General features: G+C 40.7%; 1 protein-coding gene across 23 annotated transcripts in view; it reads right to left on the reverse strand.

The window, feature by feature from the left end:
- The window catches only part of TCF7L2 (transcription factor 7 like 2), a 184,054-nt gene that overhangs the window by 43,148 nt on the left and 122,677 nt on the right, over positions 1-18,229 (reverse strand). The window lies entirely within an intron of this gene.

Below are 18,229 nucleotides of genomic sequence, written 5' to 3' on the forward strand. Positions count from 1 at the left end.
CTTGCTGCTTACCTGAATTAATCAATGACTCTGAGTTCAACCTGTTCGTTTCGAACAAATCAATAGCTTAAACCTTCGTCTACCTGGCCACATAATTTCATCGCCTTTTTTTTTTTTTTTTTTTTTTATTTAGACATACCTTCAGTGGCTTCTTTCACAAAAACTGTCCTTGGGAAGACACTTTTTTATTCGCTCTCTCCCCCCTCCACCCCACACACCCCGTCTTTCTTATTTTAAATGTGGTAAAAAGGGGAGAAGTAAAAGGGATAAAATGACAGATGTGACAGTTAATCTGTCCAATGAATCGCGGGGGTCTAGGTAAAGCCGCCAGGGCTACTGCGCTAATCTACAGCTCCCACTGACCACCCCACCGGCCCCCTAATACCATTATCAACCCTTAGATGAACAATCTAAATTAGAGTTTTGTTCGAAGAGGGTGTGAATTTGACCTCCGGTGCCAGGGAACCTCTGCTGTACATACAGATGGCAAAGTTCTTATGAAAATAAAAAGGGCTCCTCTTTTAGGGGGGTTTGCGTCGCTCGGTCTGCGCACACCAATTTGCATGGTTTACATCGGCCATGTTTACCTCGATCCCCCCGCTGTTACGCCATCGTAAGAGAGGGAAAAGTGCTTAAAAAGAAAAGAAAATCTTGCAGTGCTTTAGCATAGTTTTGCTGTTCTTTAAATAGCTATTTGCCTCTGTTCTAATGGTTTGTCTACATCCTACACAAGTTTTGGGGGGGGATTTCTTTTCTTTTTTTTTATTTTTTTTTGGTTACGCGGAGTTGTCCGGCACCCTAAATAAAACTGAATAAATAATTAATCCCAGGGTTCACAATCGACTGGTAGAGAAGAAGCGGCACGGACAATTCAGGAAAAGCACTTTTTAACAAGGCCAAATTTATTTGAAAAGATACCAAATTTTGCCCTGGAAATAGGAGCAAGTGCTTGTACACAGAGCTACAGAGGGTTTGCTGAGTTACATCACCGCAGCACTGGTAAAAAGTGGTCTTGGAGGATAATAATAGTTAATATATAGATTTATATTTAAATATACCCAGTAGGAAAACAAAGTGTCACTGACCCCACTTCACCTAAAAATACACCCGTTTTCTTGTGAATTATTTGCGTTACAGCAGGAAAGCAAACAAGCTGGCAAAGGATGAGAAAAGAAATGGCCAGCTGTTATAAAGCGTTGCCCACTGCGTTTTCTCCCTCTCTCTCTCTCTCCCTCGCTTTTCTCCAGCTCCCACCCCCAATATATATGTCTTTATTTTTATTTGGGGTGGGGGCGGAGGTAGGCAGCTTGATGCAGGAGGTATCACCGAAGGATGCTCGGCTTTCGGGCCTTAGGAGGATATATTTATTCTCCTTACAGGGGGAACTTTCTGACAACTTGGTGTTGCTAGGCTGGAGAACGGTGCGAGCACAGCAACCTCTCCTGCACGCAGCCTCTCTCAGCAACGTACACACCTCGGCTCCTGCAGTACGGGGGGCTTTCCAGTTTAAGGTCAGTATTTACAGTTTGGATTTTTATGGGTACCCATCAGCATCGGCACACCCCTCTGCCTATCAGCATGGTTAATAGGCTTGCTTTGCCTGCCTCTCGCTCTCTGCTTCCCCAGCACGACCACATCAGCACTAGTATCAAATTAACTCTCCGACTTTGAAACTTATTGATCTGCTATTAAGACACCAGTGAACCTGATGAAATGAGTGCTGTAGGTGCAGTCAAGACTTCAAAGTGTCACACAGCCACATAAAACAAGCGCCTTTGATCCTAACTCCGATCTGCTGAGGGTTTAAAGCCCAATTCTCCCTAAGCTGCCCTTCTCACTCGTCATGTCTGATGTCTCACCAACCAGCGACTTGATAATGTTAATAATGCAAATTTTAGCAAATGATTTTTACAGTGGCAAAATTAATTATATGAATTTATGCTTCCTTCAGTGTGGATGTCTGATCTACAAAAAAAAAAAAAAAAATTGTAGCTATTACAGTTGCAACAGAAACTATGTGCCTATTCAGCTTTTAAAACTATATCGCTGCCTTTCCCTCTCAGCTTCTCAGTGTCTCATTTTGCACCTAAAACTATAATTATTTATTATAAATTAACCTTAGATTAGGTTTAAGAGAGCTGAGAGAATTCTATGCAAAGTCCCCTATTGCTATGTATGCATTATTAAAGAAAAACCACCTCCACACTTACTTTATAATATACCCTTTTCTCATTGTCACTCATTCTCTCCCAATTTCTTTGCCATGCTTATTCCCTGTATACTCACACACCACAGCTGCATAAATAATTTTTAAAAATATCTGCATCACTGAAATTGCATCTACTAACAATAAGGTTTTCCTAGATTCATGAATGGCAAAAAGAAAGCGGTTTCATGTTCAGGGATGAATATACATGAAACTGCAAAAATACACAGAATCTGCAATAACTAAAAATGTACATTTTAAGCAAATACACTAGAGGAAAATATTTTTCCTTTCATAGAAGTAGAAGTTTCTTCTTCATTAATAATATTCTACAAACATTTCTTGTACCTTCATCTGAATTTGGCAAAAAGTATTCAATCTTTAAATAAAGTTTTATCTGAAAACATCAATAATTCCCTTTTTCAGCTATGGAAGTTTCTCACAAAACCTGTTATAGAAGTTTCTCTGCTGCATTTCTGATTTAAGAAACCTAAAAACTGCTCATGTTATTTGCAAACACACAGCTATCTTCCTCCTCCGGAATACTGCACTTCTGTTTTTTCTTTTATTTTCTAAGAAATAGAATTTGCTCATATTTAGTGTATAATGATTTAAAGCATCTTACATCTCCTGAAAAATCTGCATTATCTATTAAATTTTCAGGTACTAAGATACAGTCATTTGTGTATATTTAACTTCAAAGATGTGGCTCAGTTCTGTGCTTCCTATTAAGCCAAAAAGAAAATAAGAACTCCAAATCTGTATCTTCCTTCCTACTTTTTGAGACGCAAATATGGTAGCATCTTTGGATACACACGTGAAGTTGAGAAGGAGCATTATTTTAATCGAACCCTTTGCATCAGAATATTTGCGGTAATTCAATCAGTGTGTTTTCCCCATTTTACTTTAATAAAATTTAGACAGTAATATTTTGTGTGGATTTTTTTTATGTTGATACTCACTTAACCTACTTGCAATTCTAAAGAAGTCAACACTTGATTGTGACAATGTTCAAAAGAATTTCCTATGCCACAAGCACAGTAAAAACTTTCACCAATTAGTGCAGGAAAAAAGGAGGGAAAAGCCAGAGCGCTGGTGCTCAAAGAGCCAGGCCTTGCGGCAAAGCTGTCATGTCGAGTGGATTGATCAACAGGACCGCAATTTCTAATGGCATGTTGTCATGAAAAGTCAGCCACGGGGAGCCACCTGCTTTACTCCTCATAGACAGCTAGGGAAAGGAAGGGGAGAAAAAAAAACCCTCTCCATACCTACTTTCTGCCAGTCCCTTTTGCTAACAATTTTGGTAAGGGTCTCCTGATTTTTATTCAGTAGGAATATGTCAAATCTCCAATCGTATTTTCCAGCCTCTAAGATTACAGCAGCAGAGGAGGCTGGTGCTCTTTTTTAGGGGGAGGGAGAGGGCAAAGAGAATGAAAAAAATAATTATCCCCCAAATACTTCTCAGATCAGAAAATACATCTGTCACATCTCTAAACCAACAAAGTTTGTCAACGGCTTACAACGCACATCTAAGACATTCTGCAAGTCGAGAACAACACGGAGCGTAGACCTTCTGCGCCTGGTTTTATTTCAGCACCACCTCTCTTCACCCTCACGGAATCATAAAAGCCTTTATTTGACATACGTTATTGGCTTTGTTTCAATTTAGATTACCTCTAACATTTAAGATCACTTTGTTTATTCTAAGATCACGGCATCGGTCTGTCCTGAAACCCAACCTCAGCTGACATGGCCAACATTTTATATTGAATTTCACAAGCAGTTGTGCAAAATACTGTGTTGAAGGCAAAGATAGCCGCTTCCTTGTTTCACTGTTGGAGTATTTTCTGGTGCTTGATGGAACATAATTAATACTTCAAGAACTTCCACAAACTCACCATTAAATAACAGCGCCAAACAGTCTGTCTTAATCACTCTACAGGAATGTCTTAGTGTCATTTTACCCCATGGCTCTGATTCTCGTCACTCAAAAGACATGAGTATTTCCCTCTTATAATACACACAAAAGGCACATATATTACTTTCATTATGTTATGCCTCAAAAAATGTACTCCAATTGCCGAAGTAATTCAAGCCTAGTTAAAAATAAACTCCAACGTTGTGCTGTAAGAGCAAATGGAAATCTTGGACTTGGACAGATCTGTTTGGAAACCTCTGACAATTTTTAAACCTTTTTTAACCATAAATTTTTGCTGATTGGAACAGAGATTCAGTTCGGTTTCATTTGCACAAAAGATTTCACATGTTTAATACCTGTTTGCTTAAAAGGGTCCAAAACAAAACTGTAATGCGCAGTAACTGCTAATTTCAGTGATTTTTTTTTTCAAAACAAAACAAAAAATTTGGAAAAAAAAAATCCAACATCCCTCATCTATGTACAAAAGAAAAAAAGTCAAATAAAAGTTAAAGAACTTTTAAGTTCATGAAACCAAACCCCACTTGGCATGCAAATCACGTACTGTAACCTTTTATCGGCGCAGCCTCTGGTCTCATCAGTCGATGAAATTCTCAGCCCGCGGCAACAGCTTAGCCGAGGGACGCAGACCAATGAGAAAATATTCATTGTGTTAGCATTTCAAATGGCGAGAAAGGAAGAAGAAGCGCTAACTGATCACTGCCCGTGGAATTAATTGGATATTCCAAGAATAATGTCTCTCACTGAAGATCCTTGGAGGCTGAACGCTAGTAGAGACCACATTTTGTGCGGCGCCTTCAAAAAGAGACCGCTTGGGGGTAGTGGACATATTAGGGTTTTAGCGCATTTCCCTAAAGGCCAGAAAATAATCAGATGCACTGAACCAAACTCAGATAATCCATTCCATAATTATACACACAAATCCAATAAACTTTGTCACATTACTGGAAAATTAAACTATTATAGTGAAGCCTTTTGCTACTTTGAGAAAGTTTGGATTCCTGTTTTATCCAAAAAAAAAAAAGGGGGGGGGGGAGGGGGTGAACCTTGGTGAAAGTCAGAAGTTTTGGAGATTGCACATGCACGCGCACATGCTCGCATCCATGCACACACATGGGAGCCTAGAGTAAGAGTAATGCTTAGCCGTAGTCTTCTGTTATGCTTAAAGCTCAGGTAGGTGTCCCACAGCTTCCTTCCTTTATATGGAGGGGATTTACGTTTCAGCTTTATTGCACATAGCCCAAGCATATGCAATGACCCTGTCCAATATTAGTATAGCTTTCCTTAAGACACATCTTAATCTAACCTTTTCAAGACTCTTTTGCTTTCAGACTCAAAACAGCATAAAAAATGAGCATTGTTGTGGAGCGCTGAGAGACTGACTAAGACTATGGCTTGGTCCAAAGCAGCAGCCCTCTGGATAAACAGCTGCTTGTGCAACTAAATAAGCTCCATAGACCAAAAAGTAAAAGGGGAAGAAAAAGAAAAAAAAAAAAAAAAAGAGAGAGAGAGAAAGAAAGGAAAAAAAAAGAAGAGGAAAAAACCTAAGATTAGGAACCTTCCCAAATGTTCCATCTTTCCTATCGACCGCTGGCCTAGCGTGAGGTGTCAATTTTGACTCCAAAGAGAGCACACGAATTCGCAGCGGTCCCATTATGCGGTCTCTGCGCTCATTGTAAATTCTGTCAACGAAGTCAATCTTATTAACTTCCGCACTGGTTCACACATGACATTTTCTTCAATTTTCTTGCTGACATCAAAAACATCAATTAGCAGCCCGAAAATAGGAAGGAACGAATGACAGAGCCTGATAACGTCAACTATTTGAAGCCAAGGGTAAATCTATTCTCCAGCTCTGAATGCGTTCATTACAATTGCATTTTCAAAGAAGACCTCCAAATAGCAAAGAAAATTAAATTTATCATCTAGAAATGCCTAGAAATTGTTTTTTTAATCCTATGTCTATCTCTCAATCCCAGAGTGTAATACAAAGTATCGCAATTCAGTTTTATGATAACATGCCACAACTTTAATAGAAAGTTTATAAAATATGCAGCCCTTGCCATACTTCCTATCACATAACAACTACAAGGGTTGGAAAATTTGTCCAACAGATTGTAGCGTTGCCTTGTCTCTTCCATCAGTTCTCCTAGGCGGACCCAGCACTCACACACGCACACACACACGCGCGCGCGCGCACGCTCTCTCCCTCTCTCCACACATCCACATACACACCCCCGTCCACGCTTGGGAAGAATTTATGAGCTCTGCAATATCTAGCGGCTTTAAAACACCGGCAAGCACGACACCACTCCCGCGCGGGGGGAACACGCGCCGGAGCAGCCGCGCATTTGCATTCGCCCAACTCTTTTCATGTTTCAGAGAAAACAAACCCAACTCCCTGTCCGTTAAAGCGAAGGGAAAGTCCAACCAAAGACTTCACGCTAACTGCCAAGCGCAAAGCGCATGCATTCAATCAGCTGCCAGAACTTCCGTTAACTGAACTCTTACCCTCTTTCCATTTTAGTGACATTAAAAAAAAATAAATAAATGCATAAAAAGACCCTCCCTGCAACACAGAAACGAGGCGCCCGTGTCAACCGAGCACGGTCCACTTGCTGCACTCAGCAACAAGTTTGCGGGAGACAGATCAGCGTATTTAATGCAAGTCAAAAAATGCAACACAATAAACCTGTTTTTATAGTCTTTAAAGAAGCCCCCGCTTTATTTATTTATTTCGCCGATGCGCCTGCTTTGTGAGACATCGTTTCATGCTTGTATTACATCTCCTAGGGAGTGAATAAAAGCAAGTTTAGTGGCGACCAAAGACACTCACTCGGACTTAATGCAAGCAGAAAGAGCAGCTACACCCTGATAAACAGATCACATTCCTTCAGCCCATTGATTTTTTGATCTTTTGACATTTTTTAGTTGCTTCCATTCCCTTCCTTGTCTTTTCCTCAATGTCACAAAAGACAAAATGTCTCAGCAATTGATGGCAGGGGTATCTATTAGCTGTCAACCCGCCTTTTTTTCCTCGGCACTGACTAAGAAAGTACAAAATAGAAGGGCTGAGAACTGGCAAGAAAACAAATCATAGGAATCGTATAATTTAATTGGCTAATCGTGTTCTGTTATTTTGGCTTTTCCACATCTAATCTCTCTGGGAAGCAGCTGGAAGGTGAAAAGGGGAAGGGAAAAGGTTACGCTGAATGAGTTTCTGTAATTTTTGTTGCTACGTGGAAACAAACTAGAGAAGACGGAACGAAGAAAAAGCCGCAGCGAACTCCTGGGAGGTTTGGTAAGGTGCCTCCGTCTCTCGCACGGTGCTTTCCTGCCGGTGCATAACAACGAATCCGGAGCAGCAAGAACGTATTAACTCAGCCGTACTTGAGGGAACGTTGGAAATGAAATTACTGCGGCTGATTCCTGAAAAGCTTGTAAAATTGTTTTATAATAGAAGAAAAAAATTGAGACACTACAACTAATGGTAAATCCCCCCCCTCCCACACACACACACTGCATTTGGGCATCTTACTGTTTGCAAGAGCCCTTTCCAATAGTGAGCAGAACGAAGGCAAATTGAAGCTTATGTTTCATCTCCTATAATTAATCTCAGATGATTGTAACCTGTGATTAGGAGATTTTTGGTTTAAGCAAACAAATTTCAGAAAGTACTTCCAATTGTAAAGTACAAGAGAAACAGATTAAAACACACAAGGAATCACTGTGTATTTAACAGTGCAATAAGTAGAATATAATTTTTTTTTCTAGGCAAACTATAAATATACACAATGTAAAATTCTCAGTGAATACATATTTGTATTTGATTTTGAATGCAGACCCTGCAAAAAATCACCAGAGAAACTGCTTCTTTTGATTTTATAATATTCCATAAAGCAAAGAAGTGAGCGGCAAAAGGAAGGTGAATTATTCTACAAGGAAATCTATACCAATGTCATTCTAGAAACAGCTCCTTTTCTTCAGACTCTTAAGCACAGAATGGAGACTAAAATATAATTAATTAGTCTCGTGACAGCTTTTTTATTTCTTTTTGCATTAGAAATTTCTAGGAATGACTTTGCAATTAGGGCCCAATCCTGCCAATCAATTGCAAATGGGAGTTTTGCCTGAGAAAGGACTTCAGAGATCACCTCTGACTGCATTCAAACAACCTGCTGGACTGCAGCGAGGGAAGAACAAGGTTTTGGAAACGCATTTTGCCTTTTTTTTTTTTTTTTTTTTTTAAAACTAGGGCATGTTTCTGACAAGAATTGTCTCATTTTTGCCAGTAAGACACTATTACTTATTTTGGCATTGAAATGACATCCACTTGCAAGAATAATGTTAAATAAATACAACTAAACGAAAAAAGAAAAAGAAAAGGGTAACACCTGTGAAGTGTGTAAGATTTTCTCAAAAAGAGCCAAGAATACTAAATTCTTTCTCCTAACATCTGAAATACTCTACTTCATGCCAAGAATAAGCCTCCCCCCCTTTTAAATAAGTTCAAGTTTAACTTAAACAAGCAAACGCACACAGACTTTGAAATATGTTTATTAGATTAAAATACAAGAAGAAGGAGAAATCTGGACAGCAGATAGCTTCTGAAAAAGCATACCTTAACTTTGCTGTTTCTCAGGAAAGTTCGGCTCAACCTGCATGCCTGAAAAGAAGGTACAGCTTTTGCAAACTACCCGTTCCAATTTTTATCCCCTGTCATTTAGGACCGGAAACCCCTGAGATTATTTCAGCTATTCATGTGTTGATATTATCAGAGGTTTATAAAAAAACATGTCTGATGAGTTAAAGGATGTGACTGGCCAACAGCAGCAGAAAAACTGACCACAGGTTAGTGATGGGGACGAACTATGGTTATGTTTTTTTAAACCCCGCGCTGTCCTTGAAACGGAGGCTGCATACGGCTCCATTAGATACAGCTACGGTGCTCTTGATCTATTATTTACAAAGAAAAACCCTTCACTACTTAAGTGGCCCCTTCTACTTCAGCCTTCAATTTCAGCCGCATCAAACAACGTGGAGGGGGGGTTCAGTGTAAGAAGAGGGGGGAAAGCTGGAGTTCATAATATAATTCTATGCACGAGAAAATCAGACTTGAGTAAGAAAATTCAGAATATCTGGAATAAGGTTTTGTATCCAAATTGCAGACGTGACAGCCCCATCAAGAAAAGCTTAAAATAGGTAATAGCCTTAGTTTTTAATAAAACTATGTGAGGTTTTAAAATAAAATATACATATAGATGCACAAAACCATTTATTTCCTCTCTAAAAAGATGAAACATGAATCCGAATGACAGGACTTCTTACTGTAAAAATCACCATTTTTCATTAAAATATAATTTTGCATTAAATTCTGTAATTATCAAGACTATTCTTTAAGTCATACTGCATTCAATCTAATTAGAAAGCTTAGATCTCACCTTTGTACTGAACTTTCAACTCTCTGATGCCAATTAGAAACTATTTTAAATGAATTTCCCAATTAAACTGACTCCTGTGATCAATTCTGACATAAGATAAAACCCAGAATTTTCAAGGAGAAAGAAAAGGGGGAAAAAAGGAAAAAATGGGAGGCATGAATGTACAGCCTATTTGTGTTTCTGAAAACACCTGGAATGGTTTTTGCATCCCTGTTACGAAGACTATCTCGTCTCCTGCGCTTGCAACGTTCTATCAGAAACGGAGCTCATCTCAGAAGTGTTTAAACTGCAATTAGTATTGTTTCATTATTCAGCACGTTTTCATTTTCAATAAATATCATGTTTTATAACCCTGTATATTTGCTTCTCACCTTATAAACTATCACATTAGATGAATTATAAATGTAAACTATTAACAGTTTAGATTCTTTTAAGTTGTTATCAGTTTCAGGCTTTTGACAGCTTAAAGAAAATTCAGTAAACGTACCTCCTCTCCTCCAGAAAACTGCTTCTGCAAAGTCAACAGCCATCTCAGAACTAATAAATGGCTGTATTCTCCTATTGTGGAGAACAAAATTAACTAAAGTTTCCCAGTATAAAAGACCATATAATTAGCATTAGTAAAATGTGCTAAGTTACACTTAAGATACTCCAACAGCCTAATTATATCAATGAGTCATTTAACTCATATTTGTATCGATTCAATTTATCTTCATTTCAGTCAGCGTGGATTGATGGATAGTTATCATTAGGAGTGACAAAACATCACGCTGCAGAAAAACGCAGGACAATGCGATTATATAGATAAAGCTGCCTGAGACCTTCTAATGCTATGTAGCTGGAAATGACTCCTTGTGTACACATCATTGCCTTCACGAAGGGTGCCTACAAGTTATCATTAGACACATTCATTGTCAAAGACTAACCAGGTCAGTGTTTCTGATCAGGTTGCAAATTAGACCAATTGAAGTGTTCTTAACCTACAGACTGGTGTCAGTAAGGACCTAACAGTACTGAAGCTACATAGTAATATGCGCCGAGTACACCACCATTACTGCACATTTCATGCTGAACACAAACAGATTTAAGCGAAACGTTTGGGGGGGGGGAGTGGACGTATAAAGAATATAAATTACACAGACAACATAATGCTGTTGTTTTAGTGCAATTTTGATGAAAAACAATTGTCCCATGGCAAACATATTAACCAAAAAGTGCAGACTTGGGCAAACAGAGCATTAGAAGTGCTGATAAACATGTCATTATAAAGCCAAGGAGCCAACATGTATTTCTATTTCAAATTATAATCCTGCCGGCTTTCAATATAATAGTTAAATAATAGTTTTTAGAAATACAAATGCTGGCTAAATTAGGGGTTTAAAGTCTGGTCTAGCACGAGCGTTATACTTGGCTGAGAAAACTGATGTTCAGAGGGAGGGGGGGAAGAGTAAAATGGTTTCCCTTTCCACATTTATTATTTTTTCCTCCGTTCTATTTCCCTGCCCAGATTCTAGAGACAGACATCGCATCATGCCTATTCTCATCAGTGGGGCACGGCACGCAAGTCTAACCAAATCAACCAAACAGGAACATCCAGAAAATACCTCTGCAACCAATTCAGATGTTGACATTTTGCAAAGTTAGGCTTTTGTTTTTCTTGTAATAAAATAGCATGCTAGTCACTCATTCAAAGTATGCAACCTATTGGTGCTTCCCTGATTGACTAGTAAGCATTGGATAAAAAAGGCATTGACTGCTATTTGGAGAACTTTCTCATGAGCTGGCTTTAAACAGAAGGCTAATAAAAGTAGGTCTGAAAGTGGAAAGAATACAGTTGCAATGATTAAAAACACACAACAAGAAATTATATAGGATGCACAGCACTCTATAGTACATTAATTCACTAAAGAAGTTTGGTAAGTGGGCTTAGGGTTTGGGGTGTGTGTGTGTGTGGTGTTTTAATATAGACCCATCAGCAAATAGATATCGCCATGTTAATGTCAATCACACATTTTTAATCACTCCACTCAGTGCATAGAAGGCAGGAATACATACACAGAGCATGCACATTAATCAATATGCAAAGAATACATCGTCTCAAGAGTACCTATTTACGGTTGTAAGTTAAGATGATTATGTGGTACGAATTTCTGAACTGGAAAACTGTTTATCAGTTAACAAATGGGAAGCAAACCTCAATTTATGAGCCACATGCAGTGATCTCCTTACAGGCTATTTGTGATGTATTAAGCAGAAATGACTGACAAGGTGGAGAAGACAAGGGACACTGCACGACAAGCAATGACCAGCTGAAGTACTGCAGGTCAGCTGATAAGCAAATGGGATAAAACACCTTGCCTGGGTCATTACAACTGACGAATGCAAGGAAGTAATAACCCTATATATGCACTCAAAGCTGTCCTAGATATTGCCGTGAGTGCTCTGCATTGGTCTGTGACGGGTGGGCAAAGACTATTAGGAAAAACTTCATTCCCTCTGCAAAATGCTACCACATGCGCTAACCAGCCCTTCCCATTTCACCAGAACCTTTTTTTCCATTCAGTATTTCTCACTTGCTACTTTTTTGCAAGAAAGCAGTATTTCCACCTGTGGTTTGTGTGAACCAGTAGGAACAGGCAAGTCGCTTGGACTAAACTCAGATGTGTTCTGAAAAGCCAAACTGAATCTCAGCACCCCTGGAGGAGCGAGTGTCTGCAGCGTGAAGGCAGAGCCACAACGGAGTGCAGCAGAGCCTCGCTCCTGGGTGACTCCAGCTAGCCCATCGCCTTTTTTCTCTAAGGCAACTGACAGCGACTGCTCAATTACATGCACCGTGCTTAACAACGCTTAACAACCCAGTGTAGCCCACAGGAGGAGCCCCTCACCTGGCATCCAGACCCTTCAGCTGGTGACTTTGGACCATGCTGGAACGGACTAGACCAAGAGACATCAGGAAGGATACTCAGAATTTTTTCTTCCCCAAACCCCAACCCTTCCCCTTGTTATGATTAGCAGTTAGTCTTGTCAGGTTTTCCCTCGCTTAGCACTCTTTCTCTGTTTAGAGACACAGGAACTGCAGGTTTAGAAGAATGGAACAACCACAAGCACAACCACTCTGTTTCCGAGTGAAACAGCAGAAAAAGAAGGAAAATAAAAAGTGCTTTGTTAATAAAAATTAAGTAATAATAAAAAACGCTTGTCAACCAACCTGACCTAAATTCTGAATGAACTGCTTCACAGTTTAGAGAGTGTAAGCCAAGTGACGGTTACAGGTTGAAAACATGTGTTATTACAGACTACTATCTAGACATGGGCCAAACTAAACGCTGCTTTGAAGATCTCCTGACAATGGTCAGAACATGAACCCAGTCCAAATTCTACCACTTGTTCTCATCTCAAATTCAACTTTAAACCAGGGAAACCTGGAGGCCTTAATGTAGACTTTGAAATTTCTTATTCAGAGTAAAATGAGAACAGATATACAATAGCCAAAATAAATCAGTGAGCTAGTGTCTTGGAAAATAACCTGAAAAGTAAAATAAAGATTGGTATGAATTTTTTAAAAAGCATAACTCAGTTTTCCAGAGAAGGAATACATAAACACACGTGCTGCATTGTATGTCTACAGATTGCACACGCAGATATTACACATCTGCACACGTAACAGCAAACTTCAATGGCTCTTTTATAACATAGCTTAAGGTTACTTCAGCCTTGCTTTTCATGTGTTTACAACCTGGTCTCTAACTTTTGCTCGGGGGTGAAATATTGCTGTGCAACATCTGTTTCCAGGAATATTAAAGTATTATTAAAAATGTTTTAAGCAAATTAAAATTAATGTGTTTTGGGCTTTCCAGAGAAACAGGCGCTCTCCATGGTAAGACAGGGATGTCTAGCATTATGAAAACCAACACGACCTAGAATACAAACCTTTTCCTACGGAAAGCAAAGGTAACACAAGTTTCTTTTGCACTGCCCCTCTGTGCTGAGAGCTAGATGGACTATGGATCAATAAAAAGACTCAGTCCCTGACATTCCTGCTGACACTGCATCTACACATACAAAACGTGGAGGCAGTCTAGAGCTAGAAGCTGCCCAACAACAAAGGATCTAAACGACAATTCCACCTTGAGTAGGTGGCATCACCAAAGGTCCTTCCTTCCTCCCCTAAACCACCCTCCCAATATCTGAGAATCTTCCCATCTTGAAGGAACTTACCTTCATAACCCCTTTGTGAGGCAGGAAAGGCTGTTTTTTTCCCAATTTGCAGCAAGGAAGTGAGACATGGGACAAGACCACTGAATTTGCCTCATTCGGGCAGCAGTGGAGCATGCTCCTGAACCTGTATCTGGAGCTAAATTCCCAGGACCCATTTGGTTAAAGTAATTGTGTACCTAACCCCAATCAAATAATAGGAACCCACTGATGAAAAATTAAATCTTACTCTCATTCTCTGTCTCAGAAATAACAAGGTATAACAAGATCTATCCATGGCCAGGCTGAATGCAGTCATTTCTGTAGATAAGATAAAGCTTTGAGCCTTACTGATGCATAATATTTAAATATGGTCAAAATCCCACTTACTATCCCAAAACAAACTAATATCCTTTTTCTTCTCGTTTTCCTCCCTCCCCAGAAATTCCGATCGGTCAGAGGAGATGGAGTTTAATAATATTCATTCTTGAATAATGGCTACAGGGAAAAAGTAAGTTAATATATTAACAGAACCCAAATTACAGTAGTAAGAAAATACATTGCACTGTCACGTAGAGATATAAATGAATTAATCTTGACATCTGTTTCTTTCACAGAGGAATTAGGCATAGGTTGAAGCTGACCTTGCAAGAAGTGTGCAAGGTGACAAACTAAGACGACATAGGGGTGCCCACTGCCCTCCTGTGTTAGGAAGAGATTACTCTTCAACTTCTTAAATCGCATACTATAGCCTTCCTTTCGCAGGGTGTACACCAAAGGTCACTCCACTTTGTACACTGAAGCAACTGTGAGTCCCACTAAGAGCTACTGTGCAGGCAATTCATTCAGTACACCCCCAATGTGGCAGAGATCATTCAAAGGCAAAACAGGCACCTTGAAATCTAGTTCAGCTATGGCCTCTAACAGTAGGCCACTGGATTGCTACCAAGTAGATTTTTCTGTAAATTTTAAATTTTTCTGAGCTTTAGAAGGAGGCTTCATCTGCAGCTGCAACAGTGTGTAGAGGTGCACTGCCATCACATAAAGCTATTTTCATCTGATCAGATGACATTTTTCAAGACCTATCCTGGTGCTTCCTGGAAGCTTGTCAAAGCATCTTTGTGGCATGTATCCAGACTTAACAACCAAATCTTCACATATAATTTTGGCCTAATACTTGAAAAGCGAACAAAGGCAGCAGTTCTAGCAGGGTGCAGAATTCAGTGCTCTTGTCATATCCCTCGCTTCAGATTTACACTTTCTGATAGACCTGAACTAGCATCGGTAAGCTAGAACCGACGCAGTTTTGGGAATGTATGCCAAAGCTAATACGTGTATTAAGGAACTTTTTGCCTCCATACTATTTCACTAATATTTTTAAAGAAAATACATTAGCGTGGAAAGAAATGTGGCTCCTACATAAACAAAGAGCTATTTTTCAGAAAGGTTTCAGAATCAGACACACAACGCATGCTTGAAAAATAAACCCACACTCAATAGGCTTTTCTTAGTGAATCTCAAATATCTTACATGGACAAAGAAATCCTAGTTTTAATGAACTCTCTAAATAAGTATTTATGTAATTTTTTTAAAGTGAATAAACTTGTTTTTATGTGATAGCTTCTGTATGGCTCAAGAGACGTTCTAGCCTATTGTGTCAATGGATTAATTCTATTCACTGAAAAAGAATATACCAACATGTCCTATAATGCCCAACAACTGCAGAGAGCTGCACAAATGAATGGCATACTTACACGTGTGCTGAGTCATCAAATGCCCTTTAAAGCAAGGAGAACCCATATCTCTGCTAACTTCGAATCTTCACTGTATGAGCTACTTAAGGCCTCACTCTTGCAAACTGCAAGTCACCCTCTTGAGGCCACTTGCACAGAGAAAGTTCACAGACCACGGCCTCTGCTGGAGCCAACAGTCCCACCTGAAGACAACGCCATCCTCAGCCGCCTGCCCCACATCTCCATCAGGCGTTAGGGTACCTCAGAGCACAGTCGAGGCCTGGCATCTGAAATGCCATACTCCGATGACCTGTAACAGCTCAGAGACAGGGATGCCTCCCATTCCCCATGAAGTGGTACGGCAGCCTTCCTGCAGGTGGTTGAGCTGGATGACAGCTAGCAGTAACGTTTCAAAAAGTCCACGTTAGATACACCAGATGATCCATACTGTAGCCCAGCTCTAGTTTTGGTTAAAGCATATTTTTTGGTTTGCTAATATGAGAAGTGGGAATGCTTTGGGTGAAATCCTGGCCCCAACAAAGAAAAAGCTTTGCAACCAGTTCTCCCTGAGGGCAGCATTTTGTCCATTTCTTTTAAGACAACATCAGGCAGAACATGAAAAAGTAAAGAATTCCTCTTTACATTTCACAGAAGCAGGTATTTAAATACCCAAGGATATCAAAAGAGGGAAGAGTTTCACTTTCTGTTACCGTCGTTAGCACAGTGAGTTTTAAAACAACTAGAATCCCTGGAAAAAAGGACTTAAAAACAAAACCATAGCATAAAGAGAATTGCTCGTACTAGACACAGCAGCGATACCACCCAAACCGAGGTTTGTTCCTCATGAGTATCAACAATTTTTGATGTTGATGCTATCTTCTGCTTCCTTATTATGGCTAAAATAAAAAATCCCTTTTAATTTTTCTTTACGGCTGGGCATTTAAGAGGAAGCTGTTGATTTCAATCACTCCTAGACCTTCACCCTGTAACGTGGCCCTCGATGCAAAGTCTTGTGTCTTTCTATTTACGTAATGGCCTCCCCATGCTATGGGGCCCCACAGGAGGCTCAAGGATCCATACAGAAAATACACACAAATGACTCTTCCTGCAGCTGAGCTGGTAGAAATCCTTGCACCTGCAAAGACATGCTTTTATGCACTGTCTCACTCTGAGATGGGCTGTGTGAAACCACAAAAATGCAGCTCCGACTGCACAAGCTCCATCTGCGCTAGGAGCGCTACGAAGACTCATCCAGCGTTCCTGGACGGCGGTGCGAGACGTCCCCAGTACAGACCTGCTGCAGCAGCGCCCTGCCAGCCAGCTGAGCGCTCGCTAACCGTAACCCGTCTAGTGTTTCTGCAGGCAGCCGCGCCAGGGCAGCCGGTCCCGCCGCGCGCGCCTGCCCCTGCACCGCGTCCTCCCCTCCGCTCTGCCAGCGCGGCCGGCAGCGAAAGCGCACGGTGAACCAGGCTAGGCAACCCACCCACGCCAAAAATGTTTGTCTTTTTTGAGGGTGGGCTTTTATGAACCCAGAGCCCTTCTCTGATTTGGCCTTGCAGATGTGGCAGTGCAACCGCGCGTACGGTTTTACGACCCGCCTAGGTGGAGGCGACGGCCAAGGGCCAGCTCCTGCGGTTTCTCCTGCACCCTCTGATCCCACAGGGACGCGGCCTGAGGAGCTAAATCCACAGAAATCTAACCTTCCCCCCTACAAGTTATCTGCCACTGTCGCCTTATGATTTAGCGCGCAGAGGGATCAGCTGCATCAGCGCCGGCGTACGGGAGCACGCGGCGCTGCCGCGAGGGCATCCCCGTTCAGCTGCCTTCGATCGGACGCTGTGCCGACCGGCGTCCCCAGGACAGCGTGCACAGGCGGAGGGCGGGCAGAGCAGGGGACGGCAACTGCTTAAGCTGGCACTGGCACTGAAGGAAAAGCTTGTCAAACTACACCCCTGGAGCACGCGCAATTTGAACAGGTGGAAAGCAAGCTTTTTGTCAACACGGCTTCACAACGTTTTGCCCTCCAGTGAGCAGAATCAACCATATCATCAAAAGCACAGTTTTACTGGCATAATTGCATTTACAAAATCGCAGGGGATTTTGCCTCAACTGCTACAATGGTTTAAAAAAAATAAAAATAAAAACCACACTTCATCCTACCCTTGACCAATGTAGCTGTGCCAGCAAAAATCTTTACAGCAGACATGGTCTGTATTACTATCACACCTCATATCAGGGAAACGATTTTTCCCACTACCTCTGCTGTTTAGTTTAGGCTGTGCAGTCTATGCAATAGAAACAAAACAACTTATTTTCACTTCTGTTTATACTCAGTTCCCATTTTCAGGCTTACAGACCTGCTGGATTTCAAATACGGCAGGAGGAAATTTAAAACCAACTGGTCTCCTCTTGAATGCATCTGTAGATAAAAACTTTAATAAAAAACAGGGGGAATCCTGGCTGCAAGAAACTTTTATTACTATTACTAGTAACAAGAACTCTCCTTACTAAGCATGTAGCCAGATTTCTATAACCGCTCTGCAGACAGACAGTTGCTGGCTAGCAAAGGTGTAACTGCAGGCACACACAGAAGCACCCTAACTTAGCCATTACAATTAGCAACCTCGTCTTCCATTCAGTGCGGATTGGCAGAGACCTGTTAGAATGATAAAAACAGATATAACATTAGAAAGTGTCTCTGCAGACGTTATTGTGAAAA

Source organism: Struthio camelus, chromosome 7 (genome assembly GCF_040807025.1).
Source record: "Struthio camelus isolate bStrCam1 chromosome 7, bStrCam1.hap1, whole genome shotgun sequence".
In the NCBI taxonomy this organism is placed as follows: Eukaryota; Metazoa; Chordata; class Aves; order Struthioniformes; family Struthionidae; genus Struthio; species Struthio camelus.